Genomic DNA, 13605 nt, shown 5'->3' on the forward strand with positions numbered 1-13605 from the left:
GACTTTAAAGACATTAGAATTACTCGAAACTTACCGTTCGTGCAGTAAACGACGGACAGCAGTCCTCTGAAGTCAAGAGGCCTGCTCCCCTTATCCAGTGAAGAAACTGGTTACAGCACCCTGCCCCGAGGCAGATGGAGAGCACGGCGTTCACTTACCTAAGGTGAGAGCGTTAACCTTTGGGGTTCTACAGGAGAAGAGAAAGGGAAGAAGAGAGAGACATTCAATAACCCAGTTCCTTAATCCCATATTTTCTATCTGCAGACATCTTACCCTTCGAGTCAGACATACAGTGCACAGAGGTCCAGCCCAAAGAGCCAGCCGTGTGTTACACATCACCTTTGAAGATACGGTATACGCCCAGTCAAGACCGGCGCCTCTACGGGAATCAGGTGAGCGTTACACGCAAAGCCTACCACAAAACTCCCGTCCAGGCGCTATGGAAACATCGGATACTGACCAGCTAGCCCAGTTACTTGGGGAACTAAGGGCAGAAGTGCATGCAGCCCGTCAGGAAACGAACGCTCTAAGAAGGGAACTGATTATTTCCAAGGAACGAACAGATGATCTCGCTAGACAATTGCTACAGTCACAAGCCGGACAGACCCCGTTACCCGCATCTGGGGGAAATCTTCCTTCTACATCCTCTATGAATCCAGTGCAGATCAACCTACCTGGGAATGTACCTCTGGCTCCGCCCGAAAGATTTTCTGGTGACCCAAAGAGGTTTGCAGTATTTATCAATCAGTGCCGGTTGCATTTCTTATGCCGGCCAGCAGCCTTTCCAACTGATCAAGCTAAAGTAGCTTTCGTGCTTTCGTACCTTAGTGGCAATGCGGCAGACTGGTCGATCCCTCTAGTAAATCAAGATGATCCGGTCCTCCATGATTTTCAAGCTTTTCAGCTCAGTATGGAAAAACTGTTCGCAAGACATTCACAGGGGCAGGCCTTGGACAATGAGCTTCTTTCGTTGCGACAAGGTAATCAAGACCTTTTGGCTTATATTGCGTCTTTCAACAGACTGATAGTGGAAACTCAATGGCCTGAGGACAAAAGGATTACGCTGTTTTATAGAGGTCTACGTGGAGAGCTCAAAGATGTGTTAGCCCAAGTAGTGAATCCCCCACAAGATTGTTCGGACTATATAGACTTAGTCGTTCAAATAGATCACAGACTGCCGAACAGGAAGGCCGATCGTTCCAAGTTTGATGCTCGAGCATTTTCCAAACCGCCAACTCCTTCCAAAGGAGTAGTCTCCGGGGAACCCATGCAAATAGGGGGTCTGAAAGGTCCTCTAACACAAAAGGAGCGGGAAAGGAGAAAACAGTTGCAATTATGCCTCTATTGCGGAAACTCAGGGCACTTTCTTCGAGACTGTCCGGTGAAACCTGCCAAGAAGGCAGTAGGAGCTGCAGTTACCAAAGTTACAAACTCTGAGCAGGGAAACGACCTCGCCCGACAAGAATAGAGGTCCTCTTGCCGAGGGTGAAAACCAGTTCAGTGACCTCGCATTTCGTGATACCTATGGTCCTCATAAGCCCTGATAATCCGGATCGATTACATGCAATTGAAGCTTACGTCGACAGCGGTGCCATCGGCAATTATGTGGATCATGAAATGGTTTTGAGGATGAATCTAACTCTTTGTCCCAAGGCTGTAAAGGACGTCATTACTACGGTGGATGGTACGGAGATAGCCTCCGGGCCAGTAACGCATACCACTCAAGAGGTGACGCTAGTAAGTCAAGATGGACACCATGAGAAGATAATGTTCGATGTGATCAAGGCCCCTCAGTTTCAGATTATTCTAGGAATACCTTGGTTAGAGAAACACAATCCTCTGATCGATTGGCGAGCAAGAACGGTCCAGTTTCCAGAATGTGTCTCTACTTGTCACCCTCCACCTGGTGTTGCACTGGCAGCAATTTCTTCAGAGACTCCCCAGTTACCTCCCGAATACCTAGAATACCAAGATGTTTTCCGGAAGGATCAGGCTAACTCTCTACCTCCTCATAGGTCTTATGACTGCCAGATAGACCTGATACCTGGATCTACTCCTCCTTGTAGTAGAATTTATGCCCTCACCGAGCCTGAGAACCTTCACCTTCGACAATACCTGGATCAATACCTGGCAAATGGGTTTTTTCGTCCTTCCAAGTCCCCTGCTTCTTCAGCTTTGTTCTTCGTTCCAAAAAAGGAAGGAGACCTTAGAACTTGTATAGATTATCGCTCCCTGAACCAGATCACCGTTAAGAATAGATATCCGTTACCTTTGATCCCTGAACTCCTGGACCAAGTCAGAAAAGCATGCATATATACAAAGCTGGATCTTAGAGGAGCTTACCACTTGGTACAAGTAAAAGAGGGCGATGAATGGAAGACGGCCTTCCGCACCAAGTATGGGCTATTTGAATATCAGGTCATGCCCTTCGGACTTTGCAATGCCCCGGCCGCCTTTCAATATTTTATAAACGATGTCCTCAGAGGGCTCATAGATGTGTGTGTTGTTGTTTACATTGACGACATCCTCGTTTATTCTTCATCGGAATCTGAACATCGGAAACACGTGAAAATGGTCCTCGAAAGATTGCGTCAACACAAACTTTTCGCTAAGTTGGAAAAATGTGTTTTCAACGTGACTGAAGTTGAATTCTTGGGATTCATATTATCACCTGGCGGAGTGCGTATGGATTCAAAGAAGGTCGATGCAGTTCTCAAATGGCCATCACCATCCTCCGTAAAAGGTGTGCAAAGCATGTTAGGCTTCGCTAACTTTTACCGCAGGTTTATCCCCGAATTCTCTCGAATAGTCCAGCCCATCACTGCCTTGTTAAAGAAAAACAAACGTTTTGAATGGTCTACCGAGGCGGAACAAGCTTTCCAGGATTTGAAGACTAAATTTATCTCTGCACCAATCTTAAAACACCCTCGCCCCGAACTCCCCTACATCGTGGAAACTGATGCTTCAAGCCTTGCCATGGGGGCAGTTCTATCACAAAAGGACCCGGTAACCAATCAGTTGCATCCCGTGGCATTTTGGTCCCGCAAATTCTCGCCTCCTGAAATCAATTACACGATTACTGACAAGGAACTTCTGGCTATCAAGTCTGCCTTTAAGGCTTGGCGGCATTATCTGCTGGGGGCCCGACACACCGTTACTGTGATTACGGATCACCGAAACCTGCAATATTTGAAAACCGCAAAAGCCCAATCCTCTAGACAACTCCGTTGGGCATTATTCTTTGCCGAGTTTGACTTCATAATTACCTATCGACCTGGTACAAAGAACGGTAAAGCTGATGCCCTTTCTCGGATGGGAGTGGAAGAACACTTGATCAACCCTAAACCTGTACCAATCATTCCCGAACAAAGAATTCTGGGTGTAATCGCCACAGAATCCATAGAGGAAGTTAAGGATAAAGCCAGGCAACTTGTAACTCCAGCAAACATACAGAATTGGCATCTGCAGGGAAAGGACTTTGCAGTAAAGGACAACTTATTGTATTTCCAAGAACGATTATACCTACCCAGCACAGATTTACAGAAAAAAGTAATCTCTTGTTATCACGATTCTTTAATGGAAGGACATCCCGGTATGGCCAAGACCTCAGAAAAGATCAAGCGCTACTTCTGGTGGCCGTCTTGGAAAAAAGACTACAGGAGGCTATTTAAACCACACCCGATGGATGAATCTTGCTTTGCGTTATTCTGCATCCTCTGCAGCAGAACGCTCATCGTGTCTTCTGCATCTGATCCTGGGCCTAAGGAAAAAGGCTTACCATCCTGAATCCAGTCTTCAGCAACACCTATAAAGACAAGAAAGAAAAGGTTCGCATTACGGTCTTCAGTGACAGCTCTTCACTTACCTGGTCCATCGGCTGTCACCAACGCCTCGCGCTGCATTCCGGCATCTGAAAGACAAAGGCTTACCTACTGAACAGGTTACTGAAATTATAGCAACGTTGGATATTGAGACTGCGCACACATGTGCATGGCCTAAATGATGGGCTAAAGTGGTCTGTTTTGCTCACTTAATTTCCACCAGAGTCAAGGGCTGCCAGAGTTTGCCACCCTCAGGTACATGACAGTAGCAGATTTTATCCCTCACAATTGCTCATAGTAACACACAGCTAGAAGTGCAAAATCTTTCGCCTTGACCCGCATTTGGCTCTGCCTGGCACACATGATAAATGTTATGCTGCCAACACTGGCAGGCAGTAATGGTTCCATGCAAATAGAGGTCCTAGGGTAAAACATAAACTTTGGGCCCCTTTCGCTTGGAAGAGGCCCTCAAAGATGGCCGCTCCATATTCTGTCTGGGCCAAGTTCCAAGTGCCTCCTAGTTTTCGGGTGCAAGAACAAGGTTGGTGTCATGATCTCTGCTTCCAAAAGGTCAGGGTTTTCCCAACTCCCTTGGAAGCAGATCCATAACCCAGGTTCCGAGTGCCAACCAGTCCCAATTGGGACCTCTTGGACCCAGTCCTGGCGCCAGTGGCACCAGGCTCTTAAATATGCCCAGTCCCAGCGCTGGAAGCGCCGGGCTCATAATGCTTGGGTGGACTTACCTGCAGCAGACCATGCTGCTTACTTGCCTGCCAGTTGAGCCTCTGATCCTCTTCTGTTTGGAACTACTTTTCCTGTTGGGTGGGGCAGGAGCCACTCCCTAGATTCAGAACACTGGAACTCTTCTGGAAAGCAGGAACTCTTTTCTTACCTAGGCGTGGCTGTGGAAGGAGACACCTAAGCACTACAGGAGGCTATTTAAACAACACCCGATGGATGAATCTTGCTTTGCGTTATTCTGCATCCTCTGCAGCAGAACGCTCATCGTGTCTTCTGCATCTGATCCTGGGCCTAAGGAAAAAGGCTTACCATCCTGAATCCAGTCTTCAGCAACACCTATAAAGACAAGAAAGAAAAGGTTAGCATTACGGTCTTCAGTGACAGCTCTTCACTTACCTGGTCCATCGGCTGTCACCAACGCCTCGCGCTGCATTCCGGCATCTGAAAGACAAAGGCTTACCTACTCTTCGTGCGCTCCGGAGGTCTTCACACTGCATTCCGGCATCTGAAAGACAAAAGCTTACCAACTCTTCGCACGCTCCGGAGGCCTTCGGCGCTGCATCCCGCATCTGAAAGACAAAACAAGGTGCGTTTAAAGACATTGGGGAACTTTAATACTCACGTGCCATTACTCCTTTCCACATCCAACCCAGTGGGTATTCCGGCACCCTGCAGCCGCTCCGAACTTGTACCTGCAAAATAAAAAGACAGTTAGAGCGCATCGTGAAGCAGGCAACAAGCGCTTACTTACGTGCTTCCAGGCGCTTCTATTCATCACACGGGCTCCATCTTCAACTCACTTCAGCCCGTCATCCGCCATCGCCGGAACCCTGCAAAACAAGAAACATCATTACTAAAGACTTTAAAGACATTAGAATTACTCGAAACTTACCGTTCGTGCAGTAAACGACGGACAGCAGTCCTCTGAAGTCAAGAGGCCTGCTCCCCTTATCCAGTGAAGAAACTGGTTACAGCACCCTGCCCCGAGGCAGATGGAGAGCACGGCGTTCACTTACCTAAGGTGAGAGCGTTAACCTTTGGGGTTCTACAGGAGAAGAGAAAGGGAAGAAGAGAGAGACATTCAATAACCCAGTTCCTTAATCCCATATTTTCTATCTGCAGACATCTTACCCTTCGAGTCAGACATACAGTGCACAGAGGTCCAGCCCAAAGAGCCAGCCGTGTGTTACACATCACCTTTGAAGATACGGTATACGCCCAGTCAAGACCGGCGCCTCTACGGGAATCAGGTGAGCGTTACACGCAAAGCCTACCACAAAACTCCCGTCCAGGCGCTATGGAAACATCGGATACTGACCAGCTAGCCCAGTTACTTGGGGAACTAAGGGCAGAAGTGCATGCAGCCCGTCAGGAAACGAACGCTCTAAGAAGGGAACTGATTATTTCCAAGGAACGAACAGATGATCTCGCTAGACAATTGCTACAGTCACAAGCCGGACAGACCCCGTTACCCGCATCTGGGGGAAATCTTCCTTCTACATCCTCTATGAATCCAGTGCAGATCAACCTACCTGGGAATGTACCTCTGGCTCCGCCCGAAAGATTTTCTGGTGACCCAAAGAGGTTTGCAGTATTTATCAATCAGTGCCGGTTGCATTTCTTATGCCGGCCAGCAGCCTTTCCAACTGATCAAGCTAAAGTAGCTTTCGTGCTTTCGTACCTTAGTGGCAATGCGGCAGACTGGTCGATCCCTCTAGTAAATCAAGATGATCCGGTCCTCCATGATTTTCAAGCTTTTCAGCTCAGTATGGAAAAACTGTTCGCAAGACATTCACAGGGGCAGGCCTTGGACAATGAGCTTCTTTCGTTGCGACAAGGTAATCAAGACCTTTTGGCTTATATTGCGTCTTTCAACAGACTGATAGTGGAAACTCAATGGCCTGAGGACAAAAGGATTACGCTGTTTTATAGAGGTCTACGTGGAGAGCTCAAAGATGTGTTAGCCCAAGTAGTGAATCCCCCACAAGATTGTTCGGACTATATAGACTTAGTCGTTCAAATAGATCACAGACTGCCGAACAGGAAGGCCGATCGTTCCAAGTTTGATGCTCGAGCATTTTCCAAACCGCCAACTCCTTCCAAAGGAGTAGTCTCCGGGGAACCCATGCAAATAGGGGGTCTGAAAGGTCCTCTAACACAAAAGGAGCGGGAAAGGAGAAAACAGTTGCAATTATGCCTCTATTGCGGAAACTCAGGGCACTTTCTTCGAGACTGTCCGGTGAAACCTGCCAAGAAGGCAGTAGGAGCTGCAGTTACCAAAGTTACAAACTCTGAGCAGGGAAACGACCTCGCCCGACAAGAATAGAGGTCCTCTTGCCGAGGGTGAAAACCAGTTCAGTGACCTCGCATTTCGTGATACCTATGGTCCTCATAAGCCCTGATAATCCGGATCGATTACATGCAATTGAAGCTTACGTCGACAGCGGTGCCATCGGCAATTATGTGGATCATGAAATGGTTTTGAGGATGAATCTAACTCTTTGTCCCAAGGCTGTAAAGGACGTCATTACTACGGTGGATGGTATGGAGATAGCCTCCGGGCCAGTAACGCATACCACTCAAGAGGTGACGCTAGTAAGTCAAGATGGACACCATGAGAAGATAATGTTCGATGTGATCAAGGCCCCTCAGTTTCAGATTATTCTAGGAATACCTTGGTTAGAGAAACACAATCCTCTGATCGATTGGCGAGCAAGAACGGTCCAGTTTCCAGAATGTGTCTCTACTTGTCACCCTCCACCTGGTGTTGCACTGGCAGCAATTTCTTCAGAGACTCCCCAGTTACCTCCCGAATACCTAGAATACCAAGATGTTTTCCGGAAGGATCAGGCTAACTCTCTACCTCCTCATAGGTCTTATGACTGCCAGATAGACCTGATACCTGGATCTACTCCTCCTTGTAGTAGAATTTATGCCCTCACCGAGCCTGAGAACCTTCACCTTCGACAATACCTGGATCAATACCTGGCAAATGGGTTTTTTCGTCCTTCCAAGTCCCCTGCTTCTTCAGCTTTGTTCTTCGTTCCAAAAAAGGAAGGAGACCTTAGAACTTGTATAGATTATCGCTCCCTGAACCAGATCACCGTTAAGAATAGATATCCGTTACCTTTGATCCCTGAACTCCTGGACCAAGTCAGAAAAGCATGCATATATACAAAGCTGGATCTTAGAGGAGCTTACCACTTGGTACAAGTAAAAGAGGGCGATGAATGGAAGACGGCCTTCCGCACCAAGTATGGGCTATTTGAATATCAGGTCATGCCCTTCGGACTTTGCAATGCCCCGGCCGCCTTTCAATATTTTATAAACGATGTCCTCAGAGGGCTCATAGATGTGTGTGTTGTTGTTTACATTGACGACATCCTCGTTTATTCTTCATCGGAATCTGAACATCGGAAACACGTGAAAATGGTCCTCGAAAGATTGCGTCAACACAAACTTTTCGCTAAGTTGGAAAAATGTGTTTTCAACGTGACTGAAGTTGAATTCTTGGGATTCATATTATCACCTGGCGGAGTGCGTATGGATTCAAAGAAGGTCGATGCAGTTCTCAAATGGCCATCACCATCCTCCGTAAAAGGTGTGCAAAGCATGTTAGGCTTCGCTAACTTTTACCGCAGGTTTATCCCCGAATTCTCTCGAATAGTCCAGCCCATCACTGCCTTGTTAAAGAAAAACAAACGTTTTGAATGGTCTACCGAGGCGGAACAAGCTTTCCAGGATTTGAAGACTAAATTTATCTCTGCACCAATCTTAAAACACCCTCGCCCCGAACTCCCCTACATCGTGGAAACTGATGCTTCAAGCCTTGCCATGGGGGCAGTTCTATCACAAAAGGACCCGGTAACCAATCAGTTGCATCCCGTGGCATTTTGGTCCCGCAAATTCTCGCCTCCTGAAATCAATTACACGATTACTGACAAGGAACTTCTGGCTATCAAGTCTGCCTTTAAGGCTTGGCGGCATTATCTGCTGGGGGCCTGACACACCGTTACTGTGATTACGGATCACCGAAACCTGCAATATTTGAAAACCGCAAAAGCCCAATCCTCTAGACAACTCCGTTGGGCATTATTCTTTGCCGAGTTTGACTTCATAATTACCTATCGACCTGGTACAAAGAACGGTAAAGCTGATGCCCTTTCTCGGATGGGAGTGGAAGAACACTTGATCAACCCTAAACCTGTACCAATCATTCCCGAACAAAGAATTCTGGGTGTAATCGCCACAGAATCCATAGAGGAAGTTAAGGATAAAGCCAGGCAACTTGTAACTCCAGCAAACATACAGAATTGGCATCTGCAGGGAAAGGACTTTGCAGTAAAGGACAACTTATTGTATTTCCAAGAACGATTATACCTACCCAGCACAGATTTACAGAAAAAAGTAATCTCTTGTTATCACGATTCTTTAATGGAAGGACATCCCGGTATGGCCAAGACCTCAGAAAAGATCAAGCGCTACTTCTGGTGGCCGTCTTGGAAAAAAGATATCAGAGACTTTATAATGTCCTGTGGAGTATGCGCCCAAAACAAGAGTCAAAAGGAAAGACCAGCAGGCCTCTTACGCCCTATTGACATCCCACCTCGCCCTTGGCATACGCTTTCTATGGACTTCATCACCGATCTACCTCCATGCTCCGGATACAATACGATTCTAGTAATCGTGGACTTATTCTCCAAGATGGCGCATTTCATTCCGCTCAAAGGCTTGCCAACAGCAGCAACTCTGGCCCGAGAATTTCTCGAAAACATCGTCCGACTGCACGGTTTTCCTTCGGTTCTAATTTCGGATCGAGGTAGTCAATTTATTTCTCATTTTTGGCGAAGTTGCTGTCGGTCGGCTCAAATTGATGTGAGACTATCGACCAGTCACCACCCTCAGACCGACGGACAAACCGAGAGGACCAATCAAACTCTGGAACAGTATTTACGCTGCATGCTGCAACAAACTGAAAAAACTTGGAAAGACAACCTTTGGATAGCCGAATATGCCTACAATAACTCTGTCCATTCGGGAACTGGGAAAACCCCGTTTTTTCTTTTGTACGGCAGTCACCCTCGAACCTCGGAGTTGGATCCCCTCCAAGATCCTGAAACACCAGCAGTAGACTACCTGCATTCTACAATCACCCAAGCCTTTAAGGAAGCTGTTTCTCACCTTCAAAGGGCTAAAGAACAATACAAGAAAGGAGCAGATCAACATCGGAAGGAAGCCCCTCAATATCAAGTAGGGGATCAAGTCTGGTTATCCACCAAATATCTACCTCTAAAAGGGCCACGCACATTCAACCCAAGATACCTTGGTCCCTATTCCATCACTACCATAGTAAACCCAGTAGCGGTCAAGTTGGACTTGCCCCCGCACATGAAGATACATCCGGTCTTCCACGTCTCTCTATTAAAACCCGTGCAACCTCAAACCCGACTAACTAAATCTCCAAAACCTATCCCAGTTGATGGAGAACTCGAGTTTGAAGTCAAAAGCATTCTGGACTCCAAGATCTCCAAATCTAAACTATTTTACCTAATTGACTGGAAAGGCTATGGCCCCCAAGAGAGATCCTGGGAACCTGCTGAATATGTCCACGCTCCTCGCCTAATCAAAAGATTTCACCGAACATTTCCTGACAAGCCAAAACCCCCGGAGAAGCCCGGTTTGGGAGGGGCCTTGAGGGGGGGTACTGTCATGATCTCTGCTTCCAAAAGGTCAGGGTTTTCCCAACTCCCTTGGAAGCAGATCCATAACCCAGGTTCCGAGTGCCAACCAGTCCCAATTGGGACCTCTTGGACCCAGTCCTGGCGCCAGTGGCACCAGGCTCTTAAATATGCCCAGTCCCAGCGCTGGAAGCGCCGGGCTCATAATGCTTGGGTGGACTTACCTGCAGCAGACCATGCTGCTTACTTGCCTGCCAGTTGAGCTTCTGATCCTCTTCTGTTTGGAACTACTTTTCCTGTTGGGTGGGGCAGGAGCCACTCCCTAGATTCAGAACACTGGAACTCTTCTGGAAAGCAGGAACTCTTTTCTTACCTAGGCGTGGCTGTGGAAGGAGACACCTAAGCACTACAGGAGGCTATTTAAACCACACCCGATGGATGAATCTTGCTTTGCGTTATTCTGCATCCTCTGCAGCAGAACGCTCATCGTGTCTTCTGCATCTGATCCTGGGCCTAAGGAAAAAGGCTTACCATCCTGAATCCAGTCTTCAGCAACACCTATAAAGACAAGAAAGAAAAGGTTCGCATTACGGTCTTCAGTGACAGCTCTTCACTTACCTGGTCCATCGGCTGTCACCAACGCCTCGCGCTGCATTCCGGCATCTGAAAGACAAAGGCTTACCTACTCTTCGTGCGCTCCGGAGGTCTTCACACTGCATTCCGGCATCTGAAAGACAAAAGCTTACCAACTCTTCGCACGCTCCGGAGGCCTTCGGCGCTGCATCCCGCATCTGAAAGACAAAACAAGGTGCGTTTAAAGACATTGGGGAACTTTAATACTCACGTGCCATTACTCCTTTCCACATCTAACCCAGTGGGTATTCCGGCACCCTGCAGCCGCTCCGAACTTGTACCTGCAAAATAAAAAGACAGTTAGAGCGCATCGTGAAGCAGGCAACAAGCGCTTACTTACGTGCTTCCAGGCGCTGGATCTATTCATCACACGGGCTCCATCTTCAACTCACTTCAGCCCGTCATCCGCCATCGCCGGAACCCTGCAAAACAAGAGACATCATTACTAAAGACTTTAAAGACATTAGAATTACTCGAAACTTACCGTTCGTGCAGTAAACGACGGACAGCAGTCCTCTGAAGTCAAGAGGCCTGCTCCCCTTATCCAGTGAAGAAACTGGTTACAGCACCCTGCCCCGAGGCACATGGAGAGCACGGCGTTCACTTACCTAAGGTGAGAGCGTTAACCTTTGGGGTTCTACAGGAGAAGAGAAAGGGAAGAAGAGAGAGACATTCAATAACCCAGTTCCTTAATCCCATATTTTCTATCTGCAGACATCTTACCCTTCGAGTCAGACATACAGTGCACAGAGGTCCAGCCCAAAGAGCCAGCCGTGTGTTACACATCACCTTTGAAGATACGGTATACGCCCAGTCAAGACCGGCGCCTCTACGGGAATCAGGTGAGCGTTACAGTTGGCTACTTCAGTGGTGAATCAGGCATTAGGTCGCAGCTAATCACATACAGTAAGAAAGGAATGATAGCCGACGCGGCGGCATGATGCGTGCTCTCTCGGGGACATCGACTCGTTCATTCAGGTATGCTTCTCGCTGCACCACTCAATATCGCTTTACCTTTGGACATGCGCCTTCACTGCGATAACATGTTGATGATCACAACATGCATCTCTTTCCAGTAGACTGCGCACCGGCATTTCCAGTGATTACACAAGCTTTGAGGCGGCAGTGTATGTGCCTCAGCTCCAATATGGGACTCCATGTATTAACGTGCAGTTCCACGTTCTGACAGAAGTGAACGGGTTTTTTCTGTATGAAAAACAGTTTCCCTAGTGCTCACCGGCGTGTTGTCTTGGGGAGATGAGGGGGAGCACAGCACACCACTGCATGATTGGTAGACACAGACTGCAAGCAACACAAAATAATAAATAGCATTTTGCCTGTAAAGCATTTATGTTAAGGGGACATCACATGGTCAATGGGTGTGACACATGTGTTTGTTCCCTCTTGTAGGTCGTGATCAACTAACGAAGACACAAACGCTATGCACAAACATGTACATTGTCCTGAAGAGGGCTGTCCTTGCGTCAGCAGTTTTTCAAGAGACTGCACAAAATTTGACAACTAAGATTGCACATTTTGGACTTTTGATGTGTGTTTAAATAATGTAATCACTACACCAGTCAGCCCTGTACATTTCTTGGAAATAGCGTACGAGACACAGGCTGGTGGTAGATACTAAATAGGTTTCACATTCTAACAGTGTTTGGAAACTGACGTATGTTTTTGACCTTCAGAGTTGTATTTTTTGTTCACCCTTTGGATATATGAGTATGAATGCAATTTATGAGATGTGATGCGTGGATGTGGGATCGATAGAGTTGTGCTTTGTACAATTGAAAGTGTGTCTAAGTAAGAGGCCATTCAATCTTATGCTATTTTAATTACGGGGTTTCTTTTGTAATCTGAATACATGAATGTTTCCAATTGAAACAATGTTTGCTTTAATTGCCCTACCGATATATTGACAGCAATTCAAATCAGGGGAAATCAAGATTGGGGCATGTGTATTGTGTTTTTGATTTTGCGCCTTCAGCCATTTTCTCAGTCACGTGAAGGTTGCAAACGTACCTCTTATTTATAAAGTGAAATGCAGTCAAAGTCAGAGCGACTAACAGCCCTAGGTCACAATAATAGGAGTACTGAGTAGCCACATCGGTCTTACCTGAAGAGTTCTCACCCCGCCAAGAGGCTGAACAGGGGTCATCGGAGCAGGGAGAAGTGATGCCTTGGAAGTACGTGTCTAAAGGGCACTTCTTGCAGTACCCTTTGTAAGTGATGCTTGCCTCGTTTCATCACGACTAATGATGTTCCCTCTCTGGGAAGGCTGCACACTAAATATGACAGTACAGGGATTTGGTAAATTATTGCCTTGCCCTTGAGGCTCCTCCTGCAAGAATTTCCTGCAGATACCTTATTTACAGATTCCTCAAGGCTTCTTTCGCGGCAGAATCCGTTAGATGTAAGGAGCAGAGAAACTTACTCGAATTACTCTTATTGATACCACGCGTGTTTACATTTTTTGATTTCTTTGGAACCATTCCCCTTTCCAATTCGTTAGTGATTTTCTTGCTACCGGTGCCCAAGGTGACTATGGAGACCTCTTTGTCGATAATCAAGACTTCCTTAGTCCCTTCTGGTGGACAACACACACGATTAGGTGCCACCAATTGCTGGCTTGATATTTCGGGAGGAGGAGAGAACTCTGTAGCCAACCCAGGATCTAAACTGGCCGTGGCAGTGGGCTTCACACCATGAAGTGAGCCATTCAACAT

The sequence above is a fragment of the Ambystoma mexicanum genome, chromosome 2q (assembly GCF_040938575.1).
Source record: "Ambystoma mexicanum isolate Mex_15411 chromosome 2q, UKY_AmexF1_1, whole genome shotgun sequence".
Classification (NCBI taxonomy): Eukaryota; Metazoa; Chordata; class Amphibia; order Caudata; family Ambystomatidae; genus Ambystoma; species Ambystoma mexicanum.